The sequence below is a fragment of the Catharus ustulatus genome, chromosome 18, assembly GCF_009819885.2.
Source record: "Catharus ustulatus isolate bCatUst1 chromosome 18, bCatUst1.pri.v2, whole genome shotgun sequence".
Taxonomy (NCBI): Eukaryota; Metazoa; Chordata; class Aves; order Passeriformes; family Turdidae; genus Catharus; species Catharus ustulatus.
The window spans coordinates 4,396,254-4,409,773 of NC_046238.1; the positions used below are offsets into that span (position 1 = coordinate 4,396,254).

The window sequence follows — 13,520 nt, forward strand, 5'->3', positions numbered from 1 at the left end:
CTGCTCCATGCCTGGCACATCCCGCCGGAGCAGCTCCTGCCCCAGGCCTGCCACACCTCGAACCAGCCCGAGTTTCTGTGGCCACTTTGAAGCTCCCAAGTCTCATCTCCACTAAAGCTCCTCCTCACACAGTGGGAAACAAGACAGCAGCTCCTTGGGAACATTGCTGCTCTCTTAAGTGTCCATTTGAATGCCGCTCCCAGGGCTATGGAGCCTCTGGAGCCTGGCGGGCCCAGTTCCCAGCTCTGTCGCTGTGTAGGTGTTTTTGTGGAGGGAGCTGCCATTAAGCGGCTCCTGAATAACTGATCAGGCACTTTCCTCATTCCCTGTGAGCCCCATGTGCTGGAAGAGGGTTTCCCAGCCATGGGTGGAACAAGAGCTGCTTCAGAGAGGTGTAAGAGGCAGGAACAGCCTCCGGTCCAAGCCATGGATCGGCCTCGTCTGCTCCGGGCTGCAGGGAGGGTGCTGAGGGGATGGGCTATGGCTTGGCTTCTGGAAAAGCAAAAAGGCAAATGAGTCATGGAATTGGGATCCCTTTTTGTGGTGGGGTTAAAAGGGTTGCTAAAGTGGGGAAAACACCTATATTATCCGGATTTGGGAGCAAGGGGGGAAGCGGTGGGAAAACGATCTTAATTTAAATGGGATGTGGGTGGGAACAGAGGAGGCAAGGAAAGCTCCATATTCCTGCTGCTGTTACAGGGCTGGATGTTTCTGCTGCTGAAAGTTTTCCTCTTGCTCCCATCCATGCACCTGCTAAGGGGCAGCTCCCTTGGAATGGATCATGGAGAGATCCCGGCTCCACTGGCTCAGGACCCCTGTGCCTGCAGCTGAAGGAGATTTGGGCTGGTTAAAGGCAGATGAGTTCCCCATGGAGGACAGGGACACAGGACTCGCTGCCTGGCCTTTCCCTATCCTGCCAAGAGCTGGGATGAGGACATGGAGATGCGTTTTCTTTGTGCCATGGCATCACCCTGGCCCGTGGCCAGCCCATCATCCTCATTCTCCTTGCTCCTGCCGTGAGTCACGGCCTCGCCTCAGAGCCGACTTTGGACTCCTCAGCAGGGAACCACGCCTTTGGTAATGACAAAAAGCAGCATTTGGAGCTGCTGAGCCGTGACATCTGTGGCATGGAGAGGATGCCAGGGGGCAGATCTCATGACTCCGATGCCATTCCTGGGGAAGGCACTGAGGAGGAACACTCCCTGCTCTGAGGAGAAATGTTCCCTTTCTGATTCTCTCTGCTCTCAAGAAATGTTCCCTGGACTGGGCTCCACAGCTGTGCTGCCCTGAGGGTGACAGAACGACAGTGGTGGCCATAAAATTGGATTTATTACCTGATGTGTGACAAGCCAGTAATGACACACTTGAGACAGACATTGATTATTTATTTCAGGGTTGTGCAGCCTGGGCGCTCAGCGTATTCTACAAACCCATCACACCCCACCGAACTTTCCTGCTGTTATTTATACACAGAAATTCAGAGCTAGTAATTTTCCAAGCACAATCCTTAGGATTTGTCAGTAATTTCCATACAAGTCACTTCTCCATATGCCCAGGGGAAGGGTTTTCATCTGGGCAGGGTCCTTCTAACCTGTAGGAATGATTTTTATTGTTATAACAAACATAGCTCAGGTATAGAATGTACCAGCTTTGAAAGCTACCAGTGGTTACATAAACATAATAATCATCATCTTAATTCAGTTTCTCAAAGCTTGTTCTTTTGGAGATGTCCTTGACGAAGGGATGCAGCTGCTGTCTGTCCCACTGATTAGAATCACAGAATCCCAGAGCAGTTGTGGTGGGAAGGGCTCTCTGGAGATCATCCAGCCCAACTCCTCCGCCAAGGCAGGGTCACCTGGGGCAGGTGACACAGGATTGCCTCCAGGTGGCTTTGGGATGTGTCCACAAAGGGAGACTCCACACCCTCCCTGGGCAGTTCCAGTGCACAGCCACCCTCCATGGAAAGAGCTTCTTCCTCATATTGAGCTAGAACTTGTGTTTATGCTCCTTGTCACTGAACAGAGCCTGGCACCATCCTCTTGGCACACGGTTTGAGATGTTTGTATGGACAGATGAAATTCCCTCCAGACTGACCAGGCCCGGCTCCCGCAGTCTCTTCTCATCACAAAGATGCTCCAGATCCCTCATTACTTTTGTGGCCTCTGCTGGACCCTCTCCAGTAGCTCCCTTTTTTATTTATCCTTGTCCAGAACTGGACACAATTTTCCAACACTCCCCAGCCCTCGTCCCTCAGGAGGGCGGGGCCGGGATTCGAACCCGCGCCCCGCCCGGAGCAGGTGGAGCGGGGCGGAGCCAGCGGCGGCCGCGCTGCGCGGGGAGAGCCCCGCCCACAGCCCGCACCGCGCGGTCACCATGGCAACAGCGGCGCTTCCCGCGGGGCCCCGCGGCCGCCGGGGCGAAGGGGCCGGACCGGCACCGGGGCGGGACATTCCCGCCTCCCGCCGCCCTCCCGCCGCCCTCCCGCCGCCTTCCCGCAGCCCCTCGCTCCGGGGGAGCGCCGAGGGACGGCCCCCTGCCCGCCCCGCCCCCGGCCGTGCCCGGCCGCCGCTCGCCGCCGCCGCCGCCGCGGGGGGAAAGGGGGAAAGGCCGCTGCGCGCCCAACTTCACTTCAAACAACTTCCCCGGTGCGGCGGAGCCGGCTCCCGGTTTTACGGAGGGAGCAGCCGGTGGTGTGGCTGGGTGAGTGTTGCTGGCGAGGCGGCGGTGGGACAGAGTGCTCTCTCAGCCCTAGGGCCGGTCCGGGAATCCTTTCCCCGTTTCCCCGGGGTGCTTCGCCCTCCCCCGGGGCGAGCGGGGCCGGGGGTGCCGTGCCCTGGGGTGCGCTCGCCGCTCCCTCGCCCTGCTGCCGGACCCCGCTCTGCTTTCTCGCTGCGTCAGAGCCAAGGACTCGTGTCCTCGTGTGTTGGGAAGAAAAGAAAAACCCCCCTCCAAAAAAACCCAAAATCGTTCCGTGGTTCTTATTCGGCCAGAGGTGGGGAGGGGTTGTAAGTGGTTTTTGGTGGATGGTGTTGTTGCTCGTGGTTGTGAGGATTAGAGCGTAATTTTGTAATCCACGAGGGTTGCAATTATCTGTTCCTCGCTGGATTAGGGATGATAATGTGCTTGGAGGTCTTAAATGGACAAATAAAGATGCTCCCCCCTTTCTCCCCCCTGGTTTTACAGGCGGGCGACGGCTCCTTGGGCAGAGCAGGAGGGATCGGGCATTCTCGAGAGTGCTGTGTGACTCCTTAATGCCTTGGATTTCAGGAAATACATTATTTGCTCGTTGCAATTACTTTGAAGTGTCAGTTTAAGTCATCATGCTGCTTCTTTTTAATTGCAGATGCACATAGCTTTGTTTGTTGGCATCGTGCGTACGTAGAATCTCAGGATAGCTTGGGTTGGGAAGGACCTTAATCCTCCTGCTAGGGGCATATATTTTTATTTTGGAAGCACAGGGGTGGACAGGTTTGTGTTGTTGTGGTGATACGCAGCTCAATTGTTAATTTTTCCTCCTAACTCCGGTTTATATGTGCACGGAGGAACGCGGAGTGCTGCTTCTAGGTGGAAAAAGCTGGTCCAAAAAATCACGTGGAGGTCAGTTCCCTGAATTTGCACGGAGTTCTGCGCTGGGATTTGGGAGGGAGCAGCGCTGGGATTCTGGACGGGTGAAGCTAATCAGTGAAATCCCAGAATTTCCTGCGTGGAGCTGGGTGGAAAGCTTTGCCTTCCTGAGCCTGCCTGCAGCATTGTTGCTGTTCTTGCCTTTCTCCTGTCTGGAGGTGGGAGATTAATCCCCTGGATTCAGGTATTGACTTGACTTCTATTTCTGTGGCGTAATCCGGGTGATTCTGATTTGTGTGTGCGGAATGGGATTAGGGGAAATCACTCTTGGCAGATGGCAGAGCTCCTCTGTGCCATTAGCAGATATTGTAACCTTTGATTATACCTGCAGCTCTGGTAATAGAGCTCAGGCTCTTTGGGGTTTGCTAATAGAATTCCATTCCAGATCAAATATTGCTCATGATAAATTACTGGGATCACATTAAAGGAGCTGCAGCAAACTGAAATAGATGTTTTGTCCAAACTGGTGCTTTGCTCCAGGGTGGTAATTGCAGGCAATTTTCCCTGTCTGCTGTGGGGTAAACTCTGTTTCCAGGGTAACTGGGAAGTTGTTCAGCTGCTTCTAAGGTACTTTTTGCCAGAGCTGAAGGTTTTTGGCATTTTCTTTTCCTTGTCTCTCCTCCACAAACCAGAAGGATTTGCATCTTTCTAACGAGCACATGAAAATGGGAGTTTTCTTTGTTTTCCTGTGACGTTGTTAGGGTGTGTAGGGAAGCAGACAGTTGTGTGGCAGAAATGCTAATAAAGTTGCCTGGCAGCTTAATCCAGGATTTTGCCTTTGAGACTTTCTTAAAGAAAATCTTTTAATAATTTATAAACTTTTCCCCCACTTTTTTTTTTTTTGGTTAGGATTTTCTTCTCTGTGTGCTTTGCCTTTTCCTGTAAAAATTATCAAGGATATTTATTAGTAAGTAAAGCTATAAAGCCTTTGTGCTTCAGAGTAGTTAAGGAGGTTGGAATCCTATTTAAATAGGTGTTGTAGCCTGTAATTCCCTTTTGATTTGTGAAGAGTTTATTGAGAATGGGTGTGTAAACTTTTCCTCTGTTTCAGACAATGCCCTGAGCTAATTCTAAGCTAAATGTTTCCTTCCCAATGTACAGAAGACACAGAACACTGGAATGTCACAGTTTGAAAGTCTCTAAAAGGAGGCAAAGTCTAGGGCTGTTTCCAACTCGAATACTTTGGCTTGTCATTTTTTTGCTGTCTCATTTTATATGTGGCAGTAAAGGACGTGCAGAGCCCCAGCCCCAGGGTTGTGCTCACGCTGCAGTTCTGGAGCTGCTGCTCTTATGGCAGGAGAAAGGGCACAGTACCCATCTGTGCTCCTCCTCACACGGCCCTGGCTAAAGAGATAACCAGGGATTCACAATATTTCCATGCCTGATGATGAAGCAGTTTTTTCTCTCTGCCGTACTGAGGCTTTGTGTGGCTGCAGGATTTTTTTTCCTTTTTTTTTTTTTTTTTTAATTCCATTTTCAGCCATGTGCAGCACCATCACCTTGGGTGTTAATTGAGCCCTTTGTGCATGCAGACTCCTCTGGCAGTGGCAATAGGCTTCCCAAATTCACTGCTTTCTACCAAAGGGGAAAAAAAACAGCCTTGAAAATAGGCTTTGCTGAGAACAGGAATACCAGCCCTTCCTGCCCCATGTGCTCAAGGTGACATTCAGACCACATGTGAAAGAAGCAAGTCCTGACCAGCAGGTCCCAGGTGGATGGAGAGCTCAGCTATTCCTGCTCCTGGGATTCTTTGCACAGCTCTGTGATTTCGTTTGGGTGTTGTCCTGGACTCTGCACCATTCAGCACTCATGTTTCTCTGGCTATTAGATAATTTTGAAACCAGTCCTGTCAGCTGCCCTCTCTTTGGCACGTGTTTGGTTACTGCAGAGTGAAAAAGGAGCTCAGTCTCTGTGCTGAGGAACGTTTTGCTCTTCACCCCCTGGTCCTTGCCCTGGAGTTATTTTGTGTTTAATTGTTGCTCATAGAGCTTCCTCCCTTCTGGCAGGTTTTCCAAGTAACACGAGAATCAAATTGGTATTATTTGTCCTTGAGTTTGTAAACAGAGATAAGACAACTTCCCATAGTTTTGAAAATTCCAGTGTAGTGTTGCTTATGGGGAGTGCTGTGCAGATCAGGGACAGGACTTGGGATCACGTTGGAGAGGATTTCTCTGAGTGTGTCACTTAGGGACACCTTACAGCTGTGACTTCCTCTGCTGGCTGCTTGTCTGTTTAAAAATTGTGCTGGTTTCTTATCAGGGAGTTTCATAAATCAAGGTATTTCTCTAAGCCATGGTGTGTTTTCTCAAGTTGACACTCCACAGAAGTTGATAATTTGGCACTGCTCCCTGTCCAGGGGAAGTGTCCTTTGGCAATGTGTTGGTCATGCTGACTTGTGTGCTGGGTAATTAGTGAAAAATTTGATTAGTAAAAAGGTGTGTCTAAATGCAGATTGGAGTGTTCTGCATCCATTTATGTGTAATGTCACTGTTCTTTCCTTATTTTCAAGCTGTTTCTTTTTATGGGATGTTTTCTTGCATGAGGTTTGAAGTCTTTCACTTCCCAAGCTGGGTGAATGTCCATGATGCTGCTGATCATAGGGAGCACTGTGCAGTGCTGCACCTTTCTACTCATTGATTTTATAAATTTATTTCTTAGAGTATGGGTGCAGCTTGTTCAATTCTCAAGTAGCAGGCAGCATTTGGGATGGGAAGGACCACTGGGAAGGAAAGGAGCATTCCAGTGAATCCTTTATGGAGCAGGAGATCCTGCTGTGTGCTGTGGGCTGCTTGGAAAAGCAAGACTGAAATAAATGCTCAATCCTGCAAGCCCAGGCATGAGGCTTGTGGTGATGCTGTGAGCCCAGTCTGTATCACAGGTTTGTGTTTGGTGCACAGGGGTGACTGGAACCTGGCAATGTTGCAATGTTTTTTAGGTGTGTAGGAATCTCCCAAAGACATCATAGGGCAAAAGTCACAGATTTTTTTGCTTTTGCTTCAGAAATCTCTTTAAATTAAGAGCCCCTGGTTGTGGTAGTAGGATTTGCAGTGTAAACCACTGTGTGGTTGTCTTGAGCTCACAGCAAAGAGACTGGAATAATAACACTGGGAGAGCTGTGGAATTCTCTCCACAGCAACCAGTCTTGAATCCTAATCACAGCCCTGGGAATGACCACAGCCTGGTGGGTTTAACAACTTAACTGGAAGACTTCATGCTTGACAAACTCGAGATGCACCTGCCCTAGGCAGCTGGACATGCAGACTTTTCCTAAAAATGTCCAGGAATTGCTGTTGGGTTGCCTGGATATGCTTCCAGTGAGATGTGACTGCTGATTCCAAGGAGAAGCTCTTCTAGCTGGGGTAGAAGTGAAGCTGGTTCTCTGTTCTCTTGTCCTTCATTGATTCTCAGTGAGAATGAAGGACATACGTGAACTTCTGAACTCTCAGGCCTTCTATTCAAGCTGTGCTCCAGGAATAATTAAAAAATTAAGAAGTAACAAAGCCAGACCAACTTAATTTCTTTTTGCCCTGAGAGGACTTCTATAGCTGAAGAGGATTTTCCATGTCTTGGGTTCTGTTAACTGGCAGGAAAACCAAATTCTTACGAAAACCTGGATGTTGAGTGTTGCCAAAACAGACTAAATTTAGAGTGGTGACTGTTTTCTCTATTTGCAGCTATTACTTATAAAAACCTTATAAAATGTTTCCCTTTTATTCTCATGATCACAAAAGGATGTTTAAGTCTACTGGGTGATGATTTTCCTCAGGCCCAGGCTTAAAGAATTCAGACTCTTAAAATTAAACTGTTTGTGGTAGCATACTTTATCTTTAGATTCTTTTCTCAAATCAAAGAAGATTATTTTTTTGTTCCCACTATCTTTAGTTTGTTCTGGGAATATGTTATGCTGTAACTTCTGTAAACAAAGATACTTTCTAGCAGCTTGGGGATATTTTTTCAGTTCATCTGTATAAATAGAAGATCATTGATACATATTTTTGCAGTTCCTGAATGCCTTACACTTACATTGAGACAATGGGAGCTGAGTTTTCTTTTTATGCTCTTCATCTCTACAAAACACGCTTGAGGAGAGGAAATGAATGTTTTCTGAGGGCTGTGTGACCGTGGTGATGCAGCTTGAGCAGTCCAGGGCACAGAGGGTTATTATCCAAAACACTGCTTGTTTGTGGTTGAGTCATGTCCAATGAGCACACACTTAAATGCTGGGAGTGGGGGGATCTGGGCTCCTCTAAAGCCACTTACAGAGCGGTTCATTAAAAGTTCTTATAGGAATTAAGTGCCAAAACTTCCAGTTTTGGGCTGGAGTAAAGCCTCTGCTTGCCTGAAAGGAGATAGTGTTGGTCTTGCAGCAGTGTGAGAACTGAAAGCTCCTTACTATTGTAGTAATTACGAGTCAGAATGATCATTAAGCTGGTGTAACGAGCAGGAAAAGATGATAATTCAGTTGCTGGAGGTTTGGTATCTCCCCAGTTTTCACTTGGAAGAAGCGTGTGCGCTCCAAAGAGCGATGCCGCAGCTCGGGCGGCTTTGAGTAAGCCTTGCCTTACTGTACACAGTTAGATGAGCTTTAATGTGGGGAGGGAGGAGATCTGAGCCTTGTTTCCAGGTCAAAACACCCCTTTCATTTGGATGGGGGCTGGGAATTGCCAGGAGCCGAGTGGGCTGTTAACTCCAGCTCCGGGCTTGACCCAGTTCCAGCGCAGAGCTCCGGGATGCGCCCCTGCTCCGAACGCGCAATTCCAGCTCTGCTGCAGGGACAGCACTGGGATGCTGAGGAGATGGACGGCAAAGATAGAAGAAAGAGATGTTAGCTGCATGCTATTGTTTGAATCTAAACCAAATTCTTTTAGTGCATTGGGGAGGAGGTGAAGAAGTGAAGGTGCTCAGCCTGTGTTTTGTTATTTTTTGTTTGATTCTGGTAGTTATATTTTACCCTTTGTAGTTCCCAAGGGTAGGAAGCTGCCAGTGTTAGTGAAATGCATGGAAAAAGGAGGATTTGCCTGTGCTTTTAGTGCTGCCATACACAGCAGCCTCTTCCGTTTATATTTTGATAGTGACTGTTTTTGTAATCACAGTATTGGTTAAATATGTGCTTTCAGTGCTTTTCAACAAGTGATGCTAACAAACATCAAGTTCTAAATCAGGTTATTCCTGCTGTCATAAAATGAGGACCATTGTTATTTTACAGCGTTGGTGAGACTTTGAAAGGCACAAACAGGAGCAGAATTTGAAGTTTGTCTTTATTTTGCTCATTTAATGAGCTCAGCCTTCAGCCTGTGCTAGGCTTGGCTGTGTCAGTGCCACCATAGCACCAGCGGCTCCTCGCAGGGAGGGAGTTGTGCCAACATTTAGGAGGGATGTTTATCTGCTGGGAGTATGTTCAACCATACAAGGCTTTCCATGGACAAAGCTGCCTCGTCCAGAACGAGCCCAGCAAAGCCAGGATGTGTTTTAAACAGAGTTGGAATTTCTGGCCACTGTAACTGTTTGATATTTCATGAGAACACTGGGAATTCTTCATTGACCCAAAGGAGCACAAGAGGCTTTTCTGCTGAAGCTGAGCAGCATGGCTGGCTCGCTCCCTAACTGAGGGACCTTACAGAAATGTCACTGTTGTTATTGTTGTCAAACAGTGTCTTACTGTATTGGCACTACTGAATGTCAAATATTGGTGTAATCTGTCATTAGAATGTTTTCAGCAGCGTGATGGCTGCAGAGTTATCTAAATACCATCCTGTTCCTGCTGTAAACATGATGCAGTGTGGGTTTTTTGCATGTCTGAGCAGCAATAACAGTTATGTCCAAGGGAAGCTGTGGCTGCCCCGTCCTTGGAAGTGTTGAAGGCCAGGTTGGACAAGGCTTGGAGCAACCTGGGATGATGGAATATGTCCCTGCCCATGGCAGAGGATGGAATGAGATGAGCTTTATGGTCCCTTCTATAATAGATATATTCATTTATCCAAGTAGTAATAAGTATTTCTAAAACATATGGATTTAGGTGTCATAATTCTTGCAAGTCATCATAATGTTCAGTTAATGTTCTTCACAAAGTGAATATTTTAAAAAATAATTAAATCACTGCTGTCTGTGAAGGAGAGATTAAATGAATCACTCTGATTACAGCAGAGTTTCCAGCACAACTTCAGGTCTTTGCTACTCTCCTAAGTAGTTTTATTCCCTATTCCTGTGTGGCTGTGTGAGGCTGCTGGAGAGGTTTCCACGAGTCTGACCTGCTCTCTCACTTGACAGGGCAGTGATGTTTCCTCACCTCTTTCCTCAACTGGGTGAATCACAGCCCATCGGAAACGCTCATCAATAGTTACAGGTCAGCATTTCAAGAAGGTCAGGGAGGCTTTCTGCCTCGTGAGCATTATGCTAATTCAGTTGTTAAACATATTGGAATTATGCTTCCTTTTGCTTTTGCAGAGCTTGCAGATTCCATGGGAGCCTTTTCTCTGTGCTCGGAGCACAGAGGGTTAGTTTTGGGCAGGGAGAGGTTTTCTTGTAGCCTGTGCTGTAGTCACACAGGAAATGTGCCTGTAGATCTCAGTGTGAATCATGTGAAATATTTGCTTCAGTAGTGTCACTGTCATGTTGGTGCTCATGCATGAGGAGGGAAGAGAAGGAGATGATGGAGAGGCTGAAACCTTAAGATGAAATACATATTTTTCCTCTCCCAAAGGTACTGAAGCACCTGTGTAACTCTGGCCACAGCACTGACACCTCTGGCAAACCATATTGAGCCTTTTCTCTCTTTTCTTGTTCTTAAATACTAGGAATTTATTTTAGTATTGCTTCCACACCAGCACATGTAGAATCTTCAGAGATTATTTGTGCTGTTTGTGTGTGATTGATGTGTAAAGAAATAATCACTTTGTTGATATTGGACGGTTGCACACAGTATAGAAAGCAATTAATCTGGAATCCAGGTATTTTGTACTGTAGTTTTATGGCTGGCAAAGATGATGTTTTCACAAGCTTGGCTCTGTAGGGAGCAGGTTCATATATTTTTCAGATTGTCTCAAATTCTTGTTTCAGTTCCATTGAGTTAATTATCTTTTTAATGTAACAGCTTTTATGCCAGATTTGCACACTTCAAAAATGCTGAAAATGGTTACTTTAATGGCTCTTTCCACCTTTGTTCACCTTGACTCTAGAAGTGGTGCTCTCTTCTCTGTCATGTCTTGTCTAATAACCCTGGAAAGCTGGACTTGAACAGAGCTCCCAGAGCCCAGGATTGGAGCTGCTCACAGGGAGTCAGGTCTAATGGCTCTGCTCCTGCTCACATCTGGAGTGAAAAACTTGTTAAGGCATGAGTGTATATTGTAAAATATATAATTAACAGAAGTTTGTTTATAACTGTTTAACCAATATTGGCTCCAAACCAATGTGCAAGCCAGTGTTTGTAGTAGGTTGGACTGGCTTTTATTAAACTACAGAATCTGTGGCGTTTATCACTTTGCTGAAGAGCAAACAGGCCACGCGCTGCCTGAGCACTGGGCAGGTTTGGTCTGGCAGAGCTCTTCCATCCTGTCTGTCTGCTCCTTGTTAATCCTGATTTTTGAACACTTTGGCTCTTGAACCTGATGACTTTGGGGAGGAGAACTCATCAGGCTGACCGGGGCAGTTCCTGGGCAGAGTTTGTGTCCGGTAGTTCACACGGACCTTTTGTCCGTGGTTTGCTGGCTGATTCATAGGTGGTGTAACAAAATGAAAAAATTGCCCAATCTTCTTCACTGAGCAGGTGTCTCCTGATGGCTCATCAAGTCTGAAAGCTGCAGATCACTAGAAAATGAATTAGATTTTGTGCCTAAGTCACTTCTGAAGCATCCTGCAAGATTTTGGGATGTGTGGATCTTTAATTTCCTTTCCAGCTTTGCCACTTCACATTCAGTTCCTTGGATTGGCATGGCTCCTGTTCTGTAACTGATTTGGCTGAGGTGGGATTCCTCCTGCAGAAATTCTGGATGCACTGCCAGTTATCTGGTTTTATGACAACTTTATGCCACCCTTTGAACTTGCAGTTCTGTACCAAAAAGACCAGTGAGGGAGTTGGCTCAGCAGATTTCCCAGCAGCTGCAGGACTTGCTGTGCCTCTTAAGGCTGCTGAGTGTCTCGTGCCTTCCAGAGATATCCAGTGGTTTTAACAGTGATCACAGTGGGATCAGTGTGTCATTCTTCACTGTGGGGCTTTTTGGGGACAGGCATGGACAGAGGTGGGGAGCTGGGAGAACTCGCTGTGTGCTGGTTTTCTTTCGAGTCAGATTTCAGTCCAAGGATCTCTCTTTGTAGTAACTTTGGAAAGGTGTTTCTAAATTCACTGTGGGATCATTCTCAGGTTACTAAATCCCTTCAGTGGATGTGCCCTGAGAAACTGGGATCAGGTGCCAGGGCTGCTGTAATTGTGGTGTGAGTGTGGCTGGGTGGGGGTGATTTGAGGGAAGTTTCATGGTCTGGCTGTTCACAGGCAGGTGAGTGCTCATGCTGAGGTGCTCAGGTCTGGATGAACTGGTGAGGACAAACCTGTGATCTTTCACTCCTCCTAATTTTTGTGAGCTGCAAAATATGCCCTGTGTCAGCTATTCATTGTTACCCTGCCTTAAAATGTAGGTGATCTCTACATTGGACTGTGAGTTTCAAGTGCTTTCATGTTACTCTTCTATCTTCATTTTGATGTGTTAAAGTGCCTCTCTGTTCTCTGTGCTTAAAACTTCCCAGAAGGTTAAAAATCCCCCAGGGTTCATTTGTGGTTAAAAATGCCCTTCTGTGCCAAAGCTGTGAGTGTGGTTTGAGCAGCCCCTGGGTTCCCTGTCCCTGTGCTGGATGTGGGGATGTTCCACACCAGTGCTTGTGCACATCCAGGCACTTCCAGGTTCCCAGTGTCACTGTTTGGATTTCAGAGCTGTTTTTTCCCACTTCAGCTATTTCTTGTTCTTTCACCCCCCCCTCAATAAATTCATTAATGTTTTTAGTGCCTGAACTGTTGTCTTGCCATTAATAGGCATTTTCCCCCTTCTGTGCTTTCTCAAGCATGTAGGGAGGTGGAGGGGATTGTTTAGTACTCACAAAGCTTCTATAGTGTACATGTTATCAATAATTCATTACAGGCCTTGGTTTTGCTGAATAATGTTGTGTTCCTGAATAACAAGGTAGTGTACAATGCATGTGCAGGCTTGTTGCTGTCAGAGTTCTTGGCTTAAACATCCTTTTGTTCAGAAACGGGGAGAAATGCAGTGTCACTGCTCTGGCTCCACAGTCACAGCCGACCCTCTGTGCTCTGTTCCCTTTGTGAGGCTTTGGGGGAAGAGGAAGCTCCTTTGTGGATTGCTGGTAACAATGCCCTGCTCACAGGCAACCAAAGGAACGAGCTGGCAATACCCAGCCAGCAGTTCTAAGGTGAGACTTTGCATTAATGTGGGGGAAAAAAAACCTATTTCCTGCATGTGTAAAAATCCAGGTGTGCCCACCGAAGGAAAAAGAGGAGCCTTATCATCAAGGCAGCAGCAGCAGCTCCTCTGGCACAACGTCAGACATTGTTGACAGAACAGAGTTTGTTCTGGGTGTGCAGCTCAGGGCAGTTTATTGATGGCTGGCAGGAGGCAGCACCCTGCTGCAGCACCAAATCCTGCCTGACTTAGTGCCAGGTTCAGTACACAAGGAAGAGATCAAAGAGCTGTTGGAACACTGGGGACAGCCTGAGAGGCAAAAAGGTTCATGTCTCAGTATGTCAGTGTGTTCTAGAGCAGTGGGTGGCTTAAGGGATTTTGGTCCTGGGAATGATAAATGCCAGCAAGTGTTTGGCTTTTATAACAATATTTTATTTGACTCAGAATAGATCCACCCATCTCTCCTTAGTTCTATGCTTTTTTCACTGTCTG

General features: G+C 47.2%; 1 protein-coding gene across 3 annotated transcripts in view; it reads left to right on the forward strand.

The window, feature by feature from the left end:
• Positions 1–2,564: 2,564 nt before the first annotated feature.
• Positions 2,565–13,520, forward strand: part of KIAA1671 (KIAA1671 ortholog) — a 64,860-nt gene continuing 53,904 nt past the window's right edge. The window contains exon 1 of one of the 3 annotated variants that reach the window (XM_033075726.2): positions 2,565–2,700. The gene's annotated coding sequence lies outside the window, so the exon portion shown is untranslated. Of the gene's footprint in view, positions 2,701–3,485; positions 3,598–3,673; positions 3,809–13,520 lie in introns of those variants that run through there. The other 2 variants (XM_033075728.2, XM_033075727.2) reach the window with 2 other exon arrangements.